This window comes from Onychomys torridus, chromosome 11 (assembly GCF_903995425.1).
Source record: "Onychomys torridus chromosome 11, mOncTor1.1, whole genome shotgun sequence".
In the NCBI taxonomy this organism is placed as follows: domain Eukaryota; kingdom Metazoa; phylum Chordata; class Mammalia; order Rodentia; family Cricetidae; genus Onychomys; species Onychomys torridus.
In genome coordinates this window covers 52,382,617-52,406,691 of record NC_050453.1, presented here as the reverse complement: position 1 = coordinate 52,406,691, position 24,075 = coordinate 52,382,617, and positions in this window count along the sequence as shown.

The following is a 24,075-nucleotide window of genomic DNA, read 5'->3' as shown; positions in this document are numbered from 1 at the left end:
TATTACTTATTGTCTAGATTATTTTCCATGAGATTTAAGACATCTATTCTGACATTATCAACTCGAGAGTACTGGAAATATTTATTATGAAGAATTTAAATTTTAAACATACTTGCAGATCTGACAATAGTGCAATTCAATGGTTGGTTGTTCTCACCAAACCTTCAACTGGAACTGCCTTGCTGTGGGGACAGGGAGGTCTGGGTGAGGCAGATCTGAGGAGAAAGAAGCAGTAAAGGACAGGGCTTGAGACCTCTTTAGGGAAACATGATGATAGATATGGAAAAATATTCTGTGTCCTGAGTGTCAAGCTGTAACATGTCTAGTTTGTCTCTAGAATGTTCTCAAAAGTCTTCTGTGTTAAATGTGTATATTCAGCATAGAGAAATCAGGAGGTAGTGAAAACTTTTGGCTGCTAGGCATAGAGTTAGGGATTCAGGTCATAAAAGGTGTGCTTGGAATCTTTCCTTTTTTGTTCCCAGTTGCCATAAAATGAGGAGGTTAGTTATGCCCTGTGCTCAGTATCAGTCGGTTCAATCTTCCTACATGTTCAAACACCATGGTCTAAACCTTTATGCCTGGGAACCAAGCAGTTTCCTGATGTCAGGAAGCTTGTTACCCAAAAGGAAGGGTCATTAACAAAGGGCTTTACATCAGGTTTGAGGGGTTTGCTTACGCTGTGACTAGTTGCTTTCCGGGTTTTAAGTAATGACCTTAAACTCTATACTGTGTGGGAATGCTTCAAATTCCACCTTGGGTTCAGTCCTGCAGAGTAAAACACACAGCTGTCCAGGCCACAGGCTAGTTCAGGTTTTCTGTCTTTCTCAATCAGGACAAGAAAGACAGCAAGGGCATCCAGGGACTCTAAGTTCAGATATGATACAGATTAATTTAAACACTGAAGTTTCTGGAAAGTTTAAAAAGATCGTTATACTTCATATATGTGCATATATGTGTGTGTGTGTGTGTGTGTGTGTGTGTGTGTGTGTGTACATATGTGTGTATAACAGTTATATTTTATATGCATGTTGACTTCACTGTTTATAATAAAATCTTCTCAGTGCATCATCTAGAGCAATTGAAATTCATCAGACTGATATTATCTCATTTAATTCAATTTTAACAATAATTATGTGAAACTGCCATATATTTTGGCTATTCTTGCTTTCTGAAGGAGATAGCAATTAAATTTAAAGGTTAGAGCAGTGTACCTAAATTAATTGTTAAAATAGATTGAGTGTAAGAGAAACAAAGTGTTTGGGCATGGTTTATTCTAGATGTCAATGAATACCCTCTAGTAAGTGCCACCTAAGTGTGTTAACATTATTGCTACTGAAAGTGCCATGTTTAAACTGACTAAATAATGAAAGGCTAAGAAGAGAACAATTTCTTCTGCTCACTGGGATCTCACTTTCTCACTATTTACAGCATCATGAAATACAATGCTTCCGTTTACAGCGACAGACACATACTCTCTCCATGCCCGCTGCCATTTCCTGCGGTGGCCACACTTAGCTTTGGCAGATCTCCTCTGCATCAGCACTGCCTGGCTCTGCAGCTTGTAGTCCAAGTGCCGGTGACTGCTTCTGCGGATGATGTCACTTCCTGTTGCTCTCCTCAGAAGGTGTACTACTGCAGAAGGCATTCTGGAATCAGCAATTTCACAGCTTGAAAAGTCACAAGCCAGTATAACTCCTGACACTCTGACCTAAGAAATTTGACTCTGGTGAGAAGGTACTGGAAAAATAAATAAACAAAACCAAAATAATATATAAACAGAAAGCATCATGCTTAGACAAATCTCATTGAAATTGATCACAGAAAGATGATGAAAAAAAGTGGTGACAGACTGAAGAAAGACAAGCTAGAGCCATGACGTGATCAGACAGGGCCATGAAGGTGAGATTGAACTTTGGAAAAGAAAAGCAAGGTGGGGTTCTTCATGAAAAAAGTCACCAAGAGTTATCTTACAGCTGCAAAGCTAGTACTTAATAGATATGCTGGGGTTATTTATACTCAATATACAAATACAAAGTAGATGAAAGATTAGGAAAAACAGGATGTCTTTCTCTAATTCCATGTGCAATTCATATACCAGATATTTCCATTAAACAACATCAGCCTGAGCTCAAAAGGAAAGATAGACACATAAACCTTGCAGTTCATGGAGTTCTTGGTGTATGTCTTTGGATACTTGATTCCTAAGACTGACTTGAAGTTTGAAGACTGGTTCACCAGTCTTTCCCATTTACAGATTCTTCTGAGTCGTTTGCAAGTGAAGAGTTAGAGTTTTTCTGTTGTTATTTTATTGTTTTGTTTTTAAAATCTACCTAAACTTCTAGGGAAGATTTTAGAGCAGACCCATATTTGGATTGATGGCATATGCACATATCATCACATATATTCATACTTAGGATGAATAATATCAATGTGTTCTTTAGGCCTTTATACAAGTTGGAAAATCTATATGCATATGATTCCACACATGTCTAAGTTGTCTGTGTCTTTCTGGTGTTTTGACACATATTCTTTTTCTGTCTCTGTCTCTTTCTAACCTTTGTTGTTTTTTTTTTCATTTTCTTTTGGTTAATTTGCTCTACCTTAGATTTTTCATGCTTTCAAGTTTGTGGTGGTATCTTGAAGGCACCATATAGTGCTCAGATTTTTTAAATCTACTATACCATAAATCAAATACACTTGCCATTATCGAATACCCTTATTGAAGTTTTAGTATTTAAGTTATCATTTGCTATGCCTTTCCATTGTCTTTTCCTGAATTGTTCTGTTCAATATAAAAGTGCTGTATCTGTTGATAACAAATTTTCTTTACTTTTCTTCCAAGAAAATCTTATTTGTCCTTTTTTTTTCCCCCAGAGGGACATTTTCTAAGAATTTAGTATTCTGCTATAGTTATTTTCTTTCTAGACTTGAAAATAATGTATATATCCTTCATGCTTCTTGTTGACACATCTACTATCTTTGATAAATGCCCATGAAAATGCCATATTTTTTAAAAGATTTTGAAGACATTTCTCATTGGAAGCATACATTTTCAATTTCCATACCTTCCTTTTAGGACTCAAATTATGTAAATGTTAGCAGATCACATACTTCCAATATATAATCTAGGACAAATTGTTAAATGGTCTTCTTAATAAAACCTGGAGCCAAATATTGGGGTAAAAACCTGAGAGATCAGAAAAGCAGAAAGAAGCTGTCTGCATTCTTATATGCTTGGAGATCCTCCACCAAAGAGAACTACTTCCTGTATCCTCACATATATATGCCTTTCTGTTCTGCCATATCATTTCTTCTCTGTCCAGCAAGATCACTTCCTCTTCCAGCCCAGCTCTGTCACTTTCTGTCTGTCTGTACAGAACTCCAGACCTTTACGATTAGTGCTGGGATTTAAGAAGTGTGCCACCATGCCTGTCTCTGTTCCCAGTATGGTCTTGAACTCACAGAAATCCAGACATATCCCTGCCTTGAGTGATAGGATTAAAGGCATGTGCTACCATTGCCTGACTTGTATGTTTACTATAGTGGCTGGCTTTTTCCTCTGATCCTCAGATAAACTTTATTGGGGGACACAGATAAAGTAAAACAATAATATAATGACACAGAATATAGATTATCATTCCAAAACAGAGGAAACATGCTTAGTGAGCAAACACTGGGCCAAAGTAAATCTGAAACCCAGCATGGCAAAATTCAAATTCTTCATCTCCATGACTAATTTCAAAAAGATTTTCATACCTCCAACTCCTTTCAGCTTTATTGACTGTAATGCACATCTTCCTCTTAGGCTGGTTCTACACCCAATCTCAGTTTTCTTTGGAACTTCTGGCATTTCCATCATCTGTGGGTATCCAACTCAATCCAGGCTTTACCTTCACAGCTTCTGACAATGGTCTCTTGAGCCTCTATGCATGGACACCCCTGGTACATGCCTGGCTTTACTGTCTTTCCTTAACCATGGAGTAAGATTCTACAATGCCTTTTTTGTATCATTGATTGTTAAACCATAACCACTTGGCTGAAGCTACCCAATTCTGGTGCCTTACAGGGCTAGAACGTGCCCCCCACACCTGTCCAAGTCCAATTATACTTATATCATATTTCTGTTGTTCATGGTTTCCTTCACTACTTTAGCTTTTCTTTCATTCCTTTTCAGAAATTTTGGAAGGTTTTCTGGGTGGGTTCTTGCCCTGAGTCTACTACCCTCTTTTTCCATTTAGCAAGCTTTCCTTTAAATCTTTTGTCTCCTTGAGCACTAGACTTAGCTCAATTACATTTCCTTGTTCTCCTTTATCTTTACCTGTTCATATTTCCCTTTGTCCAACTTTCTCCTTTTCATTATAGATCTGCATAAGAGTGATTTACTAATAATCATAGGACATAGTCATTAGTAGGATACCTTTTAATTCTGTTAATCCCAAATTCATTTTACCCTCTGGTATATATTTTTTTGGACTAGGGGAGAAAACAGTCACATTCTCAGCCTAAATGTCACAAGAATAGTCACTAGGCCATGCATTATCATTCTTAGCCTCTGAAAACTCTCAAGCCAGACAGTCATAACATACATAGTTCTCAGCTCTCCTGCTTTCCATGTTCCTATGTGTTCAACTGATTTTCTACTGCAAAGTCCTAAAGTCCACATTCTGCCAACAAGTAGCATGGTCAGGGTTATCACAGCAGTACTCTACTCTCTAGTACCAAATTCTAACTTAGTCACTGTTCTATTTCTATGAAGAGACACCATGATCACCGCAACTCTTAAAAAGAAATCACTTTATTGTGTCCTTGTTTGCAGTTTCAGAGGGTTAGTCATTATCATTATAGCAGAGAGCTTGGAAGTAAAGGTGGTTCTAGAGCAGTAGCTGAGTGCTACATTCTGATCTGCAAGCAGGAAGAGAGACACTGAGCATGGTATAGGCTTTGAAAGAGGCAGTTCACTATCAGTGATATACTTCCTCCAATAATGCCATGCTTCCTTATCTTTCTAATTATTTTCATTCTCCCCAGTTCATAAAATTTTAAATGTAAGAGTCTATCAAAGGCATTCTTATTAAAAGCACTGGGATATCTAAGTTAAGAATCTGTGGTTCTGGTTAGCTTGGGCTGAAGAAAGATCTGTGATTAACAAGCTATCAGAAACATTGAAGTGAAACTTTTCTTTGATGGCATAATGAATGCCAATCCATGCTTGAAGAATCATCTGTGATAAAGAAGAGATCAGAATCATTGAGAAGTATTCTGAGAAGTTTTTCTTTAGATTGTAGCTTCTGTTGGCAGCTAAATTTGGTAGTGTAAAAGTCAGACAAGTGTGCTGTGGGATGTGTTTCTGTATGCTGTGAATGGGTGTTGTTCTGACTGGATAATAAATAGAATGCTGATTGGCCAGTAGCCAGACAGGAAGTATAGGCAGGATAAGGAGAATTCTGGGAAGAGGAAGGCTGAGTCAGGAGTGGCCATCCAAGCACAGGGGAAGCAAAATGACAAGTGACAAGGCAGAACTGAGAAAAGGTACCAAGCCACGTGGCTAAGCATAGATAAGAATTATGGGTTAATTTAAGTGTAAGAGGTAACAAAAAATAAGCATGAGCTAGTGGCCAAGCAGTTATAATTATTATAAGTTTCTGAGTGATTATTTTGTAAGTGGACCACAGGACTATGGGGAGCCTGGAAGGGCCAAAGAAACATTCCGACTACACAGGTGGGACTGACTTTAAGACATGAAGGAGATATGGGCAACAACTGAGAGTTTATTGGTGAAAGCGCAGCCCAGTTGCAGCAGAAAAACTCAGCATTTTGGAGATGCCAGTACCATGAGACGACCACCAAGAACAGCAACAGGTATGGATTAGAGCCAGCCTGAACCTAGAAGACAATCTGTGTGCTGCAGGAGGTGGAGCCAGAGAAGTGACTCAAGCCTTTTGTAGGAGTCCAAGGGATCATGAGTGAATCTCAGATAATTTTTGAATTATTTACATTTTGGAGTTTAATTTTTGCTTTCTTCAGATTGTGATTATGTTCTGATTCTTCCTTCTAAAAAATACAAATGTATTTAAGTTATTTTTTTTTATTTTTTTTAATTAAGAAATTTTCTTTTCACTTTTTTTTTTTACATGCCAAACACATATCCCCCCTCTTCCCTTTTTCCACCACCCAGCCTAAATTATTTTTTATTTCATGGGAGCCCATAGTTGGGAGACTGAATTTATAAGACAGTTTAGGTTCTAAAAGAGGTTGAATTTTAAAGTTAATTTGTAGACTTAGAGGATTGATTTTGTAATTTAAAGACTGAATTTGTTAGACTGATGGGGCTTTTCCAATTTGTTAAAATGTTGTATATTGTGATGTTGATAATCTGTGATCCTATAGAAGAACAAGAAAGGAAATGTTACGGGTTAACAATGATGTTTATGTGTCAAGTTGACATGAGGCCAGTTGTCCTGGCTAGTTTTATGTCTACTTGATACAAGCTGAAGGCATCAGAGAGGAGGGAAATGTAATAGAGAATATGCCTTCATATGATACAGCTATGGGGCATTTTCTGAATTAATGATTGATGAAGGAGGGCCCAGACCATTGTGGTTGATGTTATCCCTGGGCTGGTAGTCCTAGGTTCTACAGAAAAGCAAATTATACAAGTCAGTAAGCAGAACATCTCTATGGCTTCTGCTTCAGCTCCTGCCCCCAGGTCCTTGCACTGTTTGAATTCCTGTCCCACTCTCTTCAATGATGGACTAAGATGTGGAAGTGTAAGCCAAACAGACCCTTTTCCCCCAACAGGTGTTTTGTTCATGTTGTTTCCTTGCAGCTATTGAAAAACAAACTAGCACACAATTCCAAAACAAATTGATATACTCTTTCAAGTCTAGAATACTTGAGGTAAGAAGAAAAAGCTAAATAACTCATGATTGTGCCATTCTGTGGCCTTTAACATGTCTAGATCATTTTTATTAGTTTCCACCATTAAGAGAATGTTGTTTCTTTCATATTAAAAATTACTTCTGTAAATATAGGGGTAAATCAGGGAAAAGTATGACATTAATTCAAAAGCAGAAATTTCCCTTTTATTTCATTTGATTTAGATATTAGAATTTGAAATGGAGTTTGGTTAACTTTAACCTTATAAAATGATATTTTTTCTCTAAATCTCTTTTTAATTATGTATTTTTGACCATTCATGTATAAATAACCTTTGCCAAATTTGTGTTCATTTTGTGTTCATTCCATAGTCATCATTTTTTTCTGCCCTCACTGAATTTTCTCTGGTTGTTTTGTATGATTCCTCCACCCATCCCCATTCTTTCTAGCATGTCAATTGCCTTTTAGTTAATAATTTCCAAAATTGATAACCTGATTTCTCCAACTCATGTTTACCATTTCATGAATGACAAAGATATTTTAGCACATGTTTCCCAAGACTTCATACCAATCTCTTGGTTTTTTCAACTTTCTTCTTTTATAATTGCCCATAATTGCTATTTCTATTTTATACAAGTTACACTAAATGCAACATGTGTTTATTTTCTTCAGGATTTTTGTATAAACTATCTTTTAGATGTGTTTTCCAAATGTTTTTGAATTTTGTTTTCACAGATTGCTTAGTATTTTTGTTAACCCTTAGCCAATGTTATTTAATAGTTGTTTTTATTTTTCTTGCAAACACTGAGGCATTTGAATTGCCTTCATAATTTTTCTAAGTAACACAATATAAATAAAAACATTGATTTGTGATTACACTTTCTCTAAGAGTCACCCACAACTATAGTTCCGAGGATTTTGACACTCTTTTCTGGCCTCTACAGAGGATTCACTCACTCAGAAACAAGCACACACATACATAAAAATAATAAAAATAAATAGATCTATTTTATGCAGAAAAAATGTACATTTAGTTCTTAGTTTCCATTTTTGATTAAAAATTGTGATGCAGCTGAAGAGATGGATCACTGCTTCAAAGCACTCTGCAATTTCAGAGGACCCACACCCACATGGTGAGTCACAGCCCTCTGTAGCTCCATTTCCATGGGATCCAATGCTAATCTGCTATCCACAAGCTCTAGCTTGCAAATGGTACTCAGCACTTGTGCTTCCTCTTGTCCATATCAACTGTCTTTTGCATCATCTGCTGGGCATCCTTAAAGAAATTCCTCTATCATGTTCACTTAGGTATTTCAGATTTGATGTTTTAAATTCTTTTTGGAGACTTCTTATTGATCTTTGGGTTGATCTTATGATGGCCTGCTCATGATTGTATTTTTTTCCCACTGCTGATTTATCCTGTACCATGAGATCTGCTTTTTGCTCAGTATCTAACAATCAGTTCCTCAGGTGCTTCCTGATATCTGAATAACACAGTAAGAAGCTGAAAAAGATGCACATTTTAACTCTTTTCTATATACCTATTTTAAAACATGTCTAAATTTAAATTTATTTGCAAAGCAAAATTAAATTTATCATGTGAGATATATATATATATATATATATATATATATATATATATATATATATAATTTGAACTATTCGATATACATTTTGTATATTTAAACATATATTATGTAAGTGACATTGAAAATAAACTCAGTGTATATTAAATGTCTATTTTCATATATAAAGGAGCTAATTATTTAAGAGATATGACAATAAAAGGTAATTTCATGATTGGTGATACTGTCCTTAGATGTATAATTTCCCCTAATTTTCAAGAAACCAGCCTGCTGATTTTTTTTATTCCCTCTAGGCTAAAAGGATCTCATATTGAGACCACCTACAGATGGCATGATTGAAATTTTGGATCTGTACATAATCACCTCATCATTTTGATCTTTTTATTCAAATCCCTAGATAATCATGGGCATTATACTTAGTAAAAACATAGGAACTTCCTTTCTAGATCTAAATTGTTCATATTTCTAAATGGCCTATATAAATCCAAAAAGTCAAAGGGAAGTTTATCTTTCCTCATATAGTAAGGACTATAAACTTTCTGTCATTAGTAAATTATTTTACTTTACACATTCTTGATATGATAATATCAAGTATTACTTTGTTTAGAGCCATTTTGTTTATGACAGCTATCTTTTAAAAATTTTAGTGCCTTGCATTTCACATTTCCTTAATTTTGTCAATGATTTATTAATTTGAAAGTTAATCACTCTTCCTTTAATCCTGTAGTAGGCAAACTGTTTTCAATACAGGAATATAATATCAACTGGGTTTACTTTTGCATTAAGGTATTTTTGTGTGTTGATATAGCAAATTCTTTTTTCAGTGAGGATGAATAATTTTAAAATTACAATATATAAAAAGATAATGTAATTTTTAAAAATATTAGTTAATTCTTACAAGTATATTTGTAAAGTTTTAAGCAATTTAATTTTTAAGTTAATAGTAAAAAGCCCAACTGTTATTTTATCTTGTCAGTTTGACATTTTGTTATAATATGATTCATGAAGTGAACACAGAGGCAACTACATGAATTTAATTATATTTCAATTAAATCCCAGCAACATGATCTATGCTTAAGTCCATATAATGGATCTGACACAGCCAATGGAACTTTTACAAGTGCTACTATAAAATAACAGAATTAATAGCTTAGAATCAAATTCATATGCAAATTTCTAAATTTAAGTTATTAAAATATCAAATATATTCTGTTGTATGTTCAGATTTTAGCAGCTAATATATTATATAAAGAGAGTTATAGTTCAAACAATCTTTAGATAATATGCATACCATTTGTCAAATAATGTTCATGAAGGCTAGTCACAGTCTAAATTGGAATCAAGAAGATAGTAATAAGCATGCATTCATAAAGAAATGAAAATTGTTTTCTAAATATGTTTACAATTTAAGGAAGACTGATCTTGTTAGAATTAGTTATAGATCTTATTTGAAATTTTCTGAGCCAAGTAGCTAAAATAAAAGTACAAAAAGTAATAATGGGTCTTGAAAGACATTATCATGTTAAATTATAAAATAAAACGTTTCATATATTTCCTAATCTAGTGCTCAAAATTACATTTTTTTGCTAAATGTTATTTTAGTTATAGGCTAATTAAGATAAGCCATACAAAACTAACACCTTGATCTGAATTTACAAAAAATGTTTTATGATAGAATTATTTATGAGAACTTTTCCTAGTAGTTACCTTTAAAGACAATCATTTCATTCCATATTGTAGAAGAACCAGGACATGAACAGATGTAACAATTAACAGAAGGACTCATTGCCACTCTGTGTGATATTAATACATCTTACCTGTGTTTGCACAGTTTTAACTTTAACACTTCTCTGTTTTCTGGCCAGTCTCCTCATGGAAAAAGAGAAAATGAGATAGATCTATTAGAAAGCATAGGCCACAAAGGCACTACCCAATGACCTACTTCCTCTACTAAGCTCTGCTTCCTAAGATTTACCGAACCAACCGACATAGCTTTTCCAGTTGAAGAGCAATCATTCAATACTTTTACTTTCGTGGAGAAAGGGGTATGATTCACATTCCAGACAAAACAATACTGGTACACTGTGGTATTTTAATATAAAGGAATATCCTATATCAAGAGAATAATAAGAACAGGATACCCATAGCAAAGTAGATAGAGCTTAAGAATTACACTAAATAAAATGTATCTGAGCCTGGCATTGGTGTCGCACGCCTTTAATCCCAGCACTCCGGAGGCAGAGCCAGTCTGGGCTACCAAGTGAGTTCCAGGAAAGGCGCAAAGCTACACAGGGAAACCCTGTCTCAAAAAAAAAAAAAAAGTATCTGTCCCAGCTGCTTATTATACACATTGCATATATATTGATTTCTTTCTTTTTCCTTTTCTTTTTCTTTTTTGTTTTGTTTTGTTTTTTGAGACAAAGTTTCTCTGTGTAGCTTTGCCCCTTTCCTGGAACTCACTATGTAGCACAGGCTGGCCTCAAACTCACAGAGATCTGCCTGGCTCTGCCTCCCAAGTGCTGGGATTAAAGACGTGTGCCACCACTGCCTGGAATATATTGATTTCTTAGTGACAGACTTAGTGATTGTTAATTGGCAAGTCTTTCAGAAGATATGAGGAAACACTACAGCTCTTAAGAAATATGAGATGACTTTCTTAGTCATCATAGTTTTGTGTTTTGAATCTGTATATTTCTGAACTGTCATATAATTATTAAACTAATTAAAACTACACAAATGCAAATAAAAAAAATACCAAAAATGAGTAAAACTGATACCTTAGCCAATAGTATAATAAGAACACATTTCTTTGTTTACATAATGCAATATAATTATATAGTAAGTTATTATCATTGAAAGAAGCTGAATGAAGGTTTGTAAGGACTACTTGTTTAGTGCACATTGTGACTCCAAATCACTTTAAAATTGAAAGCATTGGAAAAGCTTCAGCTGCACTGTGCTCAATAATTGTAGAAACAATATTCACTTAATGGTCAAAACTAAAATTATAATGTGTGTAACATATAATGGGATAGCAACAGTGATACGGACTTCTCACTTTTCTACAAATTATATATGATCTATAGGATTTGGCAATCACATTTTTGTAAATAAAATTATTCTTATTGATTGTTCTAATATTAAATCTCTCTTTCAACAAATTAAAATTTGTTGGGACTTATACTAACACCTATGATGTGTAAAACTCGGGTATCATATGCTGGAGATGACCTTAATTTATCTTCTGCTGTATTCAGGTTTTTAATCTATTTTATATTAATTTACACAATGACTTCACAAAAGACAGATGAAATGGAGCCAGATTTTTTTCCTTGAGAAGATGAAATAAAATAAAATTTATTATTAAAGCTAGCAAAGTTATAGAATGAAATTCATAGAAAATAACTAATTTGATGACAATTGGAAAAGTACAACAGTTACTGATGCCAAGATTTTTGGAGCTTGATTTTTCTTGGATTGTAAAATAATATTGCATTTAAAGTATATATATATAAAAAGACATGCCTTTCATTAACTTCATGTTAAATATAACTTCATTTTTATTCTGTTCTAATTTACCCATTGCATACACTGTCATCTACCCATGACTGATTATAATTTTTAAACCAAAATAATTTGATATTTAAAAATGTTGAAATCCAGAGTGTGATAATAACTGTAATCAAAATTATTTCATAGCTCGATAATCAGATCATCAAAGTACTACCTGTATTTTCATACAACTCTGATTTAGTGTCTTTTCTGTTAGATTGTTAGTGGACTATCTAGAGGACCATTCTGTGGTCTTCATTTATCATGGTCTGTTGTTCCTTGTTCTCCCTTTCTGTTCTTGATCCAGCTGGGATCTCCTGCTCCCCTGAGCTCTCTTTCCCTCAAACCTCGCCCTTCATTACTTCCACCATCGTCCAGGTTGTTCATGTAGATCTCATCCATTTCTCTGTCATTTGGTGATCCCTATGTCTTTCTTAGGGTCCCGTTTTCTAGGTAGCCTCCCTGGAGTTGTGTAGTAGTCTAGTCATCTTTGTTTTACATCTAGTATCCTCCTATGAATGAGTACATACCGTGTTTGTCTTTCTGAGTCTGGGTTACCTCACTCAGGATGATTTTTTTCTAGATCCATCCATTTGCCTGCAAACCTCATAATGTCATTGTTTTTGTCTGCTGAGTAATAATCCATTGTGTCTATGTACCATATTTTCTTTATCCATTCTTCAGTTGATGAGCATCAAGGTCATTTCCAGGTTCTGGCTATTACAAACAATTCTGAAATGACATAGCTGAGCAAATGCCCTTATGGTATGATTGAGCATTCCTTGGTTATATGCCCAAGAGAGCTACCACTGGGTCTTGGGGAAGATGGATTCCCAATTTTCTAAGGAAGTGCCATATTGATTTCCAAAGTGGCTGTACAAGCTTTCACATGAGAACATGAAGAGGCAAAGTCCTAGAGAGGTCCCCAGAAATCCACTGTAGACTACTGGCAATGGTCGAGAGAAAGCCTGATCTGACCTAGTCTGGTGATCAGATGGCCAAACCTTAATGGTCATGCTGGAACTCTCATCCAATAACTGATGGAATTGGATGCAGAGATCTTCGGCCAAGCCCTAGATGGAGCTCCAGGAGTCCAATTGTGGAGAAAGAGGAGGGACTGTAAGAGTGTGAATTGTTGAGACCAAGATTGGAAAAGCACAGGGACAAATAGTCAATCTAATGGAAACACATGAATTATGAACCAAAAGCTCTGGAACCCCCAGTTGGATCGGGCCCTCGGGATAAGTGAGACAATTGAATACCTTGAACTGTTTGGGAGGCCCCCAGGCAGTGGGACCCAGACCTGTCCTTAGTGCATGAGCTGACTATTTGGAACCTTGGGCTTACACAGGGACACTTTGATCAGCCTGGAAGGAGGGGAGTGGACCTGCCTGCACTGAATCCACCAGGTTGAAGTGAATCCCCAGAGGAGTCTTGGCAATAGAAGAGGAGACGGGAATGGAGGGGAGGGACTGGGGGGAAGATGGGGACTGGAGCAGGAGTGGGGAGGACAGGGGAACCCATGGCTGATGTGTAAAATTAAAACACAAATATAATAAATAAAAAAGGAGAAAAAAAAGGACCATTCTGCCCTAAGAAATGCTTCCTATAATTGTTACTGTTTACTTCAAACACATAATTCATAGACAAATTTAGATAATTACATATATATTACTTAAGATCTATATTGTACAATGCATTATAAATCAGGCTTCTTTAGGAGCTACATTTATGTTTGGGTCACTAAAGATTTTGCCATACCCCAGGGTAATAATTACTACTCAAAAAACTAAGTCAGAAAGTTTCTAATAGGGCTATTAGCAACAACAGAATTGCTTGACCTGAAACTCACTTTTTAATTCTTTCCCATTTTATCCTTTAATGTAGATGATCATGGCAAAAAGTGTCTTAATGTTCAGAGATAATGATAAAGAAGACAAGTAAAGCGCTTCAGTAACTTACAGAACTGAAAATAGCCAAAACTTCAGTTTTTTTTCTGGTTATTAGACATAAATAAATCTAGAAGAAACAGTCTGCATTTCAGCAAGTCAATGTGTGTAGTGCCCTCTATCACCTTCCTAAATTTTCTGCCCTGTTTCCTGATACCACATTCTGAACAAGTTCCCTGCTCTTGGGAGATTAGTGGAAGATTACTTTTAAGTGAAAGCTGAACAGGAACAACTTTTTTTCCTTCCAGAAGACATTCCAATCATATCTTCCTTTTGTAATCAATGACTTGATAGTGAAAGATAAAGGAGACTGAAAAACAAGACAGTTCCTCAATTCAGAGTTTGGAATTACTATCTCACTGGCACACTCCTTTCACATTCATTCACACTGTGAAAACACAGTACACCTAAGAAATTCATTGTTGTGATGGAATACCAGATGACTACCCTGCTACAGAGAACAGGAAACAGCATGAAGAAAACCTACTACACATTCATGTCTATGATTCTGTGACTTAACATTCTATACATCTGACCAGTTTTCCTTTTTGGAGATTGCTGGTTTAAAAAAAAAAATAGAAAAGAAAATCTTCCATTAAATTATTTTTGCTGATTATCTTCTTAATGTCCTTCAGGCCTTTTATAACTAAGACATTTTGGTTGCCTTTCTAGAGCATGGCATCTTTCATTTAGCTAAACAATTTCTCCTCTTAGCAGATGAGGTAGGTGAACAAATTTACTCAAACTTTAACAATATTCAACCTTATTTAAGGGTGCAACTTAAGGGTGTAGGATCACTACACATTTATCCTTATGGTAATCAATAATTCTCCAATTGGACTATGGCCTACTTGATAAGAAGGAAATCATGCCTGGTACTGGAAACTAGCCAACTAGTCAGAGACAGTGAACTCATTCATGTATCTTGGAGAACCTTCAGCCACCCCATTTACTAAAACAACATAACCCTATTTTTGAAATATTTATCATTATTCCAACAGAAAATTGTAGTTCTTACACCTCATAAAAGAAGGCCCTCTTTCCAACAAATGGAGAACATTACAGAAAAACCAGCTGATCAAAAGGAAAAAAGAGGGGGCAGAGATAGTGAAGTTCCCAGTCACAACATCTACATTTACAATACAATTTTTTAAGCTAAGGCTTAGGGATCATTGTGGAAGAGGGGTCCTAAAGAGTGTAAGAACAAAAATAATAGGAATTTTGCTGTGAAATTCCAACTACTAGAAATGTCAAGAAGCTACAACCATGACGATTCATCAACACAACTATGTAAGCAAGACCTGAACAAGTCAGCAGAAGACTATCATGGAAGAAATAAAGCTCATGATGTCTCAACCCTATAAAAAGGATTACAACTTACTAAGAAACTCTGAGAGCAGGAGACATAGTCTCAGAAAAGGGTTCACCAATTGTTTATACTATAAAAAGAGGTCAGCCCTGAAATAATATATGCACAACTAACATTATACCAATTGAGCAGGTTTTATTTATGTATTTATATCACATATTAAAGAAAAAAGTATACACGGGTACAACATATAGTCAAATATGTAGGAAGGGATGAATGGAAGAAAGGGGAAGGAGTGGAATGGTTAATTATATTATAAACTAAAAATATATACAAAAGTGATCAACGGCAGCCCTCTTTTCCTTCTGATCACACTGCTTACTTCCTCAATAAAGTAGTCAGCATTAACCAAGTGTCAGTTTCATATCTGAGCAAGTCTGTATTTTTTTTTCACTCTAGAATGTTACTTAATTTCTTACGTTACCTTGCATTTCCATAGGACCACTGAAGTCACTAATTAATATCTTAAATACTTTCATTCTCCTGATCTCATTAGTTGTTACTCTCTCTATGGATTCTTTAGCATTATCGCCTACTTACTCTGAAAGGAGTACTTGTTTATAATTTGAGAAAAAAAAAAAAGCAAAAAAAAATGCAAAACTTCAACACCAAAATTCTCAAAACATATTATGCACAAAAGTTTTTTTGTTAGTATAAGGGGCTTGTGAAAAACATTAAAATCTCCACTAAGAGATACCTGCACCTTAACTCACTAACTTATTTTATGTCAATATAAGTGAGACTGAGCACAATGTTTTATCTTTAAATGATGTAAATTTAGTTCTCTTTATAGGTATCTGAGGTTTATAAAACAACAAAACTAGTGAAAGAAATGTGGCAGGAGTCATTTGCTATGTAGTCCCATGACAGAATTTAAAAGGCATGAGAACCCCTGATTATCTGGGAGAGAGAGATGACAGAGACAGAGACAGACAGACAGAAGATCCAAAGAGTGGTATTTATTATAAAACATTCTCACAAGGGCAATAATTCATTCCTGACAGGAAAACTCTCCTTACTTAAGTACCTCCTGTAGATGATTAATAATTGCTAACATTGTTACAAATTACATCAGAATTCTGGCACAGGACAAATTCAAACCACACCTATCCTGTTATGTGTAGAATCCCTTACCTCTACACATCACCACATCATTTATTTGTTGGTACATTCCTTTCTCTTATGCCCAGTAGAGCTCCCTAATCATTATTCTTTGCTTTTTCTTCTTTTGTTTTTCTGTATTACTTGATGATATCAATCAGAATATATCAAATTAACAAGCTTGATGTCTCATTTCTGACCAAAAGTCACTTTTTTTTTTATTATTAGAATCTTCATTAATCCTGGTAAGACTTTACTGTATCCCAGTTTCGGAATAGTACCATGTTTCTGATCTCAACTCTTTGTGTGTATCTTGTTACTACTTCCCAAAGGGTGAAGACATAAATACTTTTCTTTTCTAGAAACTGAAATCATATAAAATTAGACCAGGAGTAGTTAAGGTTGAAGGATCATGCTGAACACCCAACACAGGGTCAGCCTTTCTTTTCCCCTGAGACATCCAGTCCTCCAATGTTCTCTAAAAGCTTTCTACCAGTATCTCTTTAAGACCCAGGAACTGCAGTTCAGTTCATTTCTTCCATCTATACTTGAGTTCATCAATAATCACCACTTGAATAATGATTGTTGCAAATGGACCGACGTTAAATATTAAAAGTGTAGCAATTAACATTAATGTTCAATTTTATCTGTTCTCTTTTGTTTTAGGTTCATATTAAGCAATCCTATTGAGATACATCCACAGGCCCTGCAGTGGGGAGGATCTGAAGTTGTGGGAGGTAACACCATTAACAGCATATATTGTATGAAAAAATACTTTCTTCAATAGTACAAAAATAGAAAAAAAATTCAGTTTAATTGTACTTTATAATATACACTTATTTTATTGAAAGAACTTTGGTAAATTCTTCAAAATTTCAGTGGCTCCTCCTTTTTTTATTATATTTGTGTTTCAATTTTACATATCAGCCATGGGTTCCCCTGTCCTCCCCCTGCCCCTCCCCCACCTTCCCTCCAGCCCCTCCCCTCCATTCCCATCTCCTCCAGGGCCAAGACTCCCCTGGGGATTCAGCTCAATCTGGTGGATTCAGTCCAGGCAGGTCCAGTCCCCTCCTTACAGGCTGAGCAAAGTGTCCCCACATATGCCCCAGGTTCCAAACAGCCAGCTCATGCACTAAGGACAGGTCCAGGTTCCACTCCTTGGATGCCTCCCAAACAGTTCAAGCTATTCAATTGTCTCACTTATCCAGAGGGTCTGATCCAGCTGGGGGCTCCACAGCTTTTGGTTCATAATTCATGTGTTTCCATTAGTTTGGCTATTTGTCCCTGTGCGTTAAGCCGGTTGTGGTGGCTCCTCCTTTTTATATCACACATCAATGAATTTATTTTTCTATTCTAAAACATACAGCATCACATGTTTATATTTCCATACTGAAATTCTCAAAAGGAATTCTGGTATTCTAGATGCAACCACCAGCCACTCTCCAAACCTCTCTCTCTCTCTCTCTCTTCTCTTCGTGTGTGTGTCTTTGTGTGCAGAATGTCAATTACTAATTTCAAATGGATTGTATATGAGTGAATCAATATACACTAAGGCAATTGCAAACTTCATTAATATAGATGATTTACTCTAGATCATAAGATACTATTCAACAATTGTAAAGTAGATTTTCTGTCCCATTTTAATGAGCAAATGGCCAATATCACACTGGAATGAATCCTTAATATTCCAACAAACTAAGAGCTATCATTTGGATACCTACAGATAAATTTTTGAAGCTCAGTTCAAACTTTAGACAATACTTGTCTCAAAAAAGATTTTCTTAATATGTTACCTTCTTTATTAATATGTAAAATGCATATTCAGAAATAGGTTCAGTTCTTAGGGGCATTGTTAAATGATCAGTAACTCCAATATTCCACAAAAAGCAAAGGAGCATGTTGATTTGACATTTTAATATACAATAATGAGCTTAAGGATTAAAATAGAAATCAATGAGAAGTACATTTATCTATACTGCCATTAACTTAATAACATATAACAGTTGTATTAGCCTAGGAATCTCAATTGTTTTGTTTTATTGTTCTCTGGAATGGCTATTTTTTGACAATCGGTGATTCACCCTCTGTATTTATATAACTGAACACGCTGTCTATCAGTTCCACCTCATAACTGAACTAAAAATAAGAGAATACTTCAGGCATTTTCTGAAACGGTAAGAGGAGAAATTTAAGATCTATTAAAAGGAACTATAGATGAAAAATATCTCTGAATAAAGTACCTAATTTCTAGTGAGTCTTAATTATTTCATATTTTGAAATATAATTTCAAAATTTAATTGGCAAAAATTAGTTATAGATGTTATTCATGTCATAGACAATGTTAGTGCCATGCTATAAAAAGACGTAGTCTTTGAATTTTATTATGCTCTACATTAATATTTGCTTTCAAAAAAATACTAATCAATGTATTTTTATGTCCTATTATGTCATTTTGGTAAAAATGATATTTTGACTACTGTATTTCTTTTTTGTTGATATGAAAAAACACCATGACCAAAAGCAACTTATGGAGGAGAAAGTTTACTTTGCTCTGTACTTTCAGAGGGATGAGGTTCCCACAAGTCAGGGAGGCAACAGCAACAGATGACAGGCATGGAAACAAGAGCAAAAGCTAAGGAGTGAAATTCTGAAACCCAGGGTGATCAAGAGAGACTGAAGCGCAAAAGGGACATGTGTTTTATTTATTTATTTGTTTATTCATTTTGATTTGTCATTTTTCTCTTCTGATTTAATTTTTCTTTTCATTTTACATACCAACTCCAGTTCACCTCAACCTCTTGCCGTTCCACCCCCCATCCACTCTTCAATAGGATTAGGGACTCCCTTGAGTAGGAAACTAAGCCTGGCATACCGAATTGAGGCAGGGCCTAGCCCCTCTCCACAGCATCAAGGCTGAGCAAGGTATCCCGCTATAGGGAATGAGCTCCAAAAAGCCAATTCATGCACCTGGTCCCACTGCCAAGGGCCCCACAAACAGATCAAGCCACCCAACTGTCACCCACATTCAGAGGGCCTAATTTAGTCCCATGCCGCATGCCCAGCTGTCAGTCCTGAGTCTATGATCTCCCACTAGTTACAGTCACCTGTCTCTGTGGGTTTCCCCATCAATATCTTGAAGCCCTTGCTCATATAATACCTCCTCTCTCTCTCTCTTCAATGCTCTGCAGGAGCTCAGCCCGGTATTTGGATCTTTGCATCTGCTTCTATCAGTTACTGGATGAAGGTTCTATCATGACAATTAGGGTAGTCACCAATATGAGTACAGGGGGAGGCTAGTTCAGGCACCCTCTCCATTGTTGCTACGAGTTTTCTTAGCTGGGGTCGTGTTTGTTGATTCCTAGGAAATGCCTTAGCACCAGGTTTCTCCCTAACCCCATAATGGCTCCCTCTGTCAAGGTATCTCTTTCCTTGCTCTCATAAGTGTTTTAATCCCAGAGCCAATCTCCAGTGATGTACTTACTCCTACAAGACTGTGGCAATTACACCTCTCTAAACACTGCCACCAACTGGGGATCAACTGCTCACACTTATAATCACATAGAGGCATTTCTTATGCAAGCTACCATGTATACTAATTGTGCTAGATGAGTAAACCTTAAGGCTTGTTGAACTGCTCAAGAAACAAGTAAAAAGTTGGTAAAGCAAAAGATCTGCTGCTACATTTTGACATCTCAGCCCTCTGTAGATAGACTTATTTCATTTGCCAAAGGTGAATGGGAGATAGCTAAGGACACCAAAGTTGGTAGATTCCTTCATTTAAAACTCTACTTAGTGTGAGTCATTCAATACCAACCATTATTTCTCAGGGGCTTAGCAGTTCAACAAGACAAGTTAAAATGAAAACCATATTAAAACCACAATATATTATTCACCAAAGGATTAGAGAGCTACAAAAGTTTTTGGAAGACCTTTATAAAAAATACTTTGACTATTTATTTCATCTTGAAATATCCATTTAAGAATTATCCCAATAGTTGCTGCATTTAAGCTCAGTTCAGAGATTGGTTTTGCTTATCTAGCACAATTGGTATATGTGGTGGTTTGAATAAGAAATGTCCCCCATGTGATTATACATTTGAGGAGTTGGTCCCCAGTTGGTAGCAGGAATCAGGGAAGTTTAAGTGTCTAAGGATGTTAAACATTTCTTTTTGTGTTTCTCAGCCACTTGAGATTCTTCTGTTGAGAATTCTCTGTTTAGATCTATACCCCATTCTTAATTTGATTATTTAGTTTGCTGATGTCTAGTTTCTTGAGATATTTACATATTTTGGATTTTAGCCCTCTGTCAGATGTGGGGCTGGTGAAAAGTCTCTGTCATATTATAGGAACCACTTTGGTCCTTTGGCTTATAGAAGCCTTTCAGTTTCATGAGGTCCCATTTATTAATTGTTGTTCTTGTTGCCTAGGCTAATGGTGTTCTATTCAGGGAGTTGTCTCCTGTGACAATAAGTTAAAGGCTATTCCTGGCTTTCTCTTCTGTCATGTTCAATGTACCTGGGTTTAGGCTGAGATCTTAAATCCACCATGACTTGAGTTTTGTGCAGGTTAATAGATATGGACATGCTGACATCCGGTTAGACCAGCACCATTTGTTGAAGATGCTTTCTTTTTCCATTGTGTATTTCTGGATTCTTTAAAAATCATAATTTTTATCAGGGGAAAAAAGTCATTATAAAAAACACGTCCTGAAAAATAAAAGAACTGAAGGAGGTCTAACCATTCCTGATTTCAAGTTGTCTTACAAACCTGTGGTAATTAAAACAGCATGTTAGTGGCACATAAACAGACATGTTTATCAATGGAATCATATTGAGGATTCCAGTCATAAACTCAAACATCTATGGCTATGCAGTTTTAGATAAAGAAACCAGAAGTAAACATGGGGAAATATTCAATCTTCATCAAATCATGCTGCTCATAATAAATGGCTCCATGTAGAAGAATGCAAATAGATCTGTGCTTATTCCCCTATATAAAACTCTAGTCCAATTGGATCAAAGACCTCAACAGAACAGTAGATACACTGAACCTGTTATAAAAGAAAGGAAAGAATAGTCCCAAGCTTGTTTGTAGCTGGAATTGTTTTTTCTGTGTCTTTCATAGTCCTGCAGCCACTCAGACCCACATAAACACACAGAGGCTTATATCAATTATTAATTGTATAGCCATGGCCTATGACTCAATTTTCTTGCTAGCTAGTTCTTACATCTAAACTCAGCCCATTTCTACTAATCTATATGTCACCACATGCTCCATGGCTGTACCTGTGTGCCATTACATGGTGCTCCCTGGATGGCAGGATGACATTTCTCCCCTCTGCCTTTCTTCTTTCCATATATCTGCCTAGATTTCCCACCTGCCTGTAAGCTGCCTTGCCATAAGGCAAACATCTTTATTTTTCAACCAATCAGAGCAACACATATTCACAGCATACAAAAAGGCATCCCACAGCATTCATTGGCACAGGAGTAGACTTTTTAAACAGAACACCATTAGCTCAGACTTTAAGAGCAACAATTAATAAATGGGACCTTATGAAGCTATGAAGCTTCAGTAAGGCAAATTATACAGTCACTTGGACAAAGTGGCTGCCTACAATAGAGTGCTGTAAAAATGGCTCCACAGTTTAAAAGCATGCATTTAGTATTGCAGAGGTTCTGGGTTCATATCCCAGCACCCACATGCCAGTGGCACAGGGAAATACATGTAGGCAGAAACACTCATACAGATAAATAAAATCAATTAATCTTCAACTTTTAAAAAACTCTTTTATCAATACCAGTTGAACAATAGTGACATCCAGAGAGCTCCTATAAGACAAATGCTATGATCATGGGTAATATTGCTGGCATCATTCACAAACACTGGGGTGTACTTAAAGAAGGTATCGTTTTGTTATACCAGTTTGCAGATCATAAAACAGATGGTTAGACAATTTCCCACATGCTAGCAGTCTGAGCAATTAGATGAATTTTTACCATCAATCATGAGAATCCAAAAAAACCTAACTGGGGGAGGGCTGAAAGTGAGACACAGAATGTGGTTCTTTTCTCACCTTACACTTGTAAAAGATAAATATAATCATTATTTGCTATTTTATAGGCAAGATAATTAACACAGGGCCTGAAAATGTTATCTTGTATGTGATATGGTATGGTAATGACATATTTCAGACTGGTTAGTCTACAGCTGATCATGTAAGGGGGGAAAGTATGAAAATTCCTTCTTAGATATGAAAAGTACATAATGTCCAAGGTGCTCTAGGCCTGTCAAGAGTAGTGAGCCTGCATACAGGAATTAAGGTGTGTAGCAAAACTCTGTTATTTTCCAAACTAGCATTTTGATCAATGTTCTATATTACTTACCCAAACATTTTTTAACTCCAGTAGGACTGAATTATTCTTCATTATACATGGACAACTGTATCCCTCAAGTTTTACCTGTTTTCTAAATTTTATTTATTGTTTAATTTATTTTATCCTCCACTAGATTTCTGGTTTCATTTTCTATGGGGAATTTTCTGTATTTCAGCCAACCTTCAATCAAACTCCTCAAATGCAGTTAAAACAATCTTCTACATTAATTCATTATTTTGTGACCATATTTTTGTCATTTATTAAAAATTAGGTTTCATAACTATATATTTCCTTCAAAACCTTAGTTGAGTTGTGTAATCATTATTTAGATATTTTCCATGGTACAGAATTTGGGATAAACTATTTTAATTATGATTACATTATTTCATGTAATGAAGCTTTCATGAAAATAAAAACAAAACAAAAGGAAGAAATAAAGGAACAAATAGACCAAGACAGTCTCTCAGACTGTTGCCATAACTACTGGTTTTGGCAAACACATATTTTCTAGTTAGATGAAATATTTCTATTGCAATGTATCTTTATGAAGAACATTTGTATGAGCAGTTGATTCTTTTTATCCCAAAAGCTTACAGCTATTGTATGTATGTAAGCTCAATGTATCTGCTGAGTGTCAAAGTGCCAAAAATTTTAATTTTGGTTGTCTTATTCATACCTCAAAAGTATTCTTTTACCTGGTTGTGCATCTTGGGTTATGCCAGGAGCTAACAAAAAATAAAATAAAACAACTGAAAATAGACATATTCAAATAAAATACGAATGTTTTTCTTGATGCTGTAAACAGACCATATGATTTAAAGCTGTGAGAAGCTTGCATAATAGAAAGCTACACACAGAGCTTCATGAATAAGTGCTGGGGTTGGGGGGTTTCTGCCACTTACAGTTTATAGTGAGTGTACTTGAAGTTTATACTGGGTTGTGATATTCAGTTGTAGAACAAAGAGAGAATGAAGGATGGCCCAGGGGACATTTTGTGTGTGTGTGTGTGTGTGTGTGTGTGTGTGTGTGTGTGTGTGTGTGTGTGTTTTGTAATGAGTGGATCTTTTCATTTTTGCACACCATTTTGGTTGAGTGTCTGTTGGAGCTCATTTTAGTGCCACATATACATTCCTGTAGGAATGTCTGAAGGGTCCTGTGATTGAATTCTCTGGAAGAAGCAAGACTATTGAAAAATCACTGGCAGTCATACTTCACAGATAATGAGACAAAAACAAACTGCATTTTAAAAATTTTGGTTTATTTGG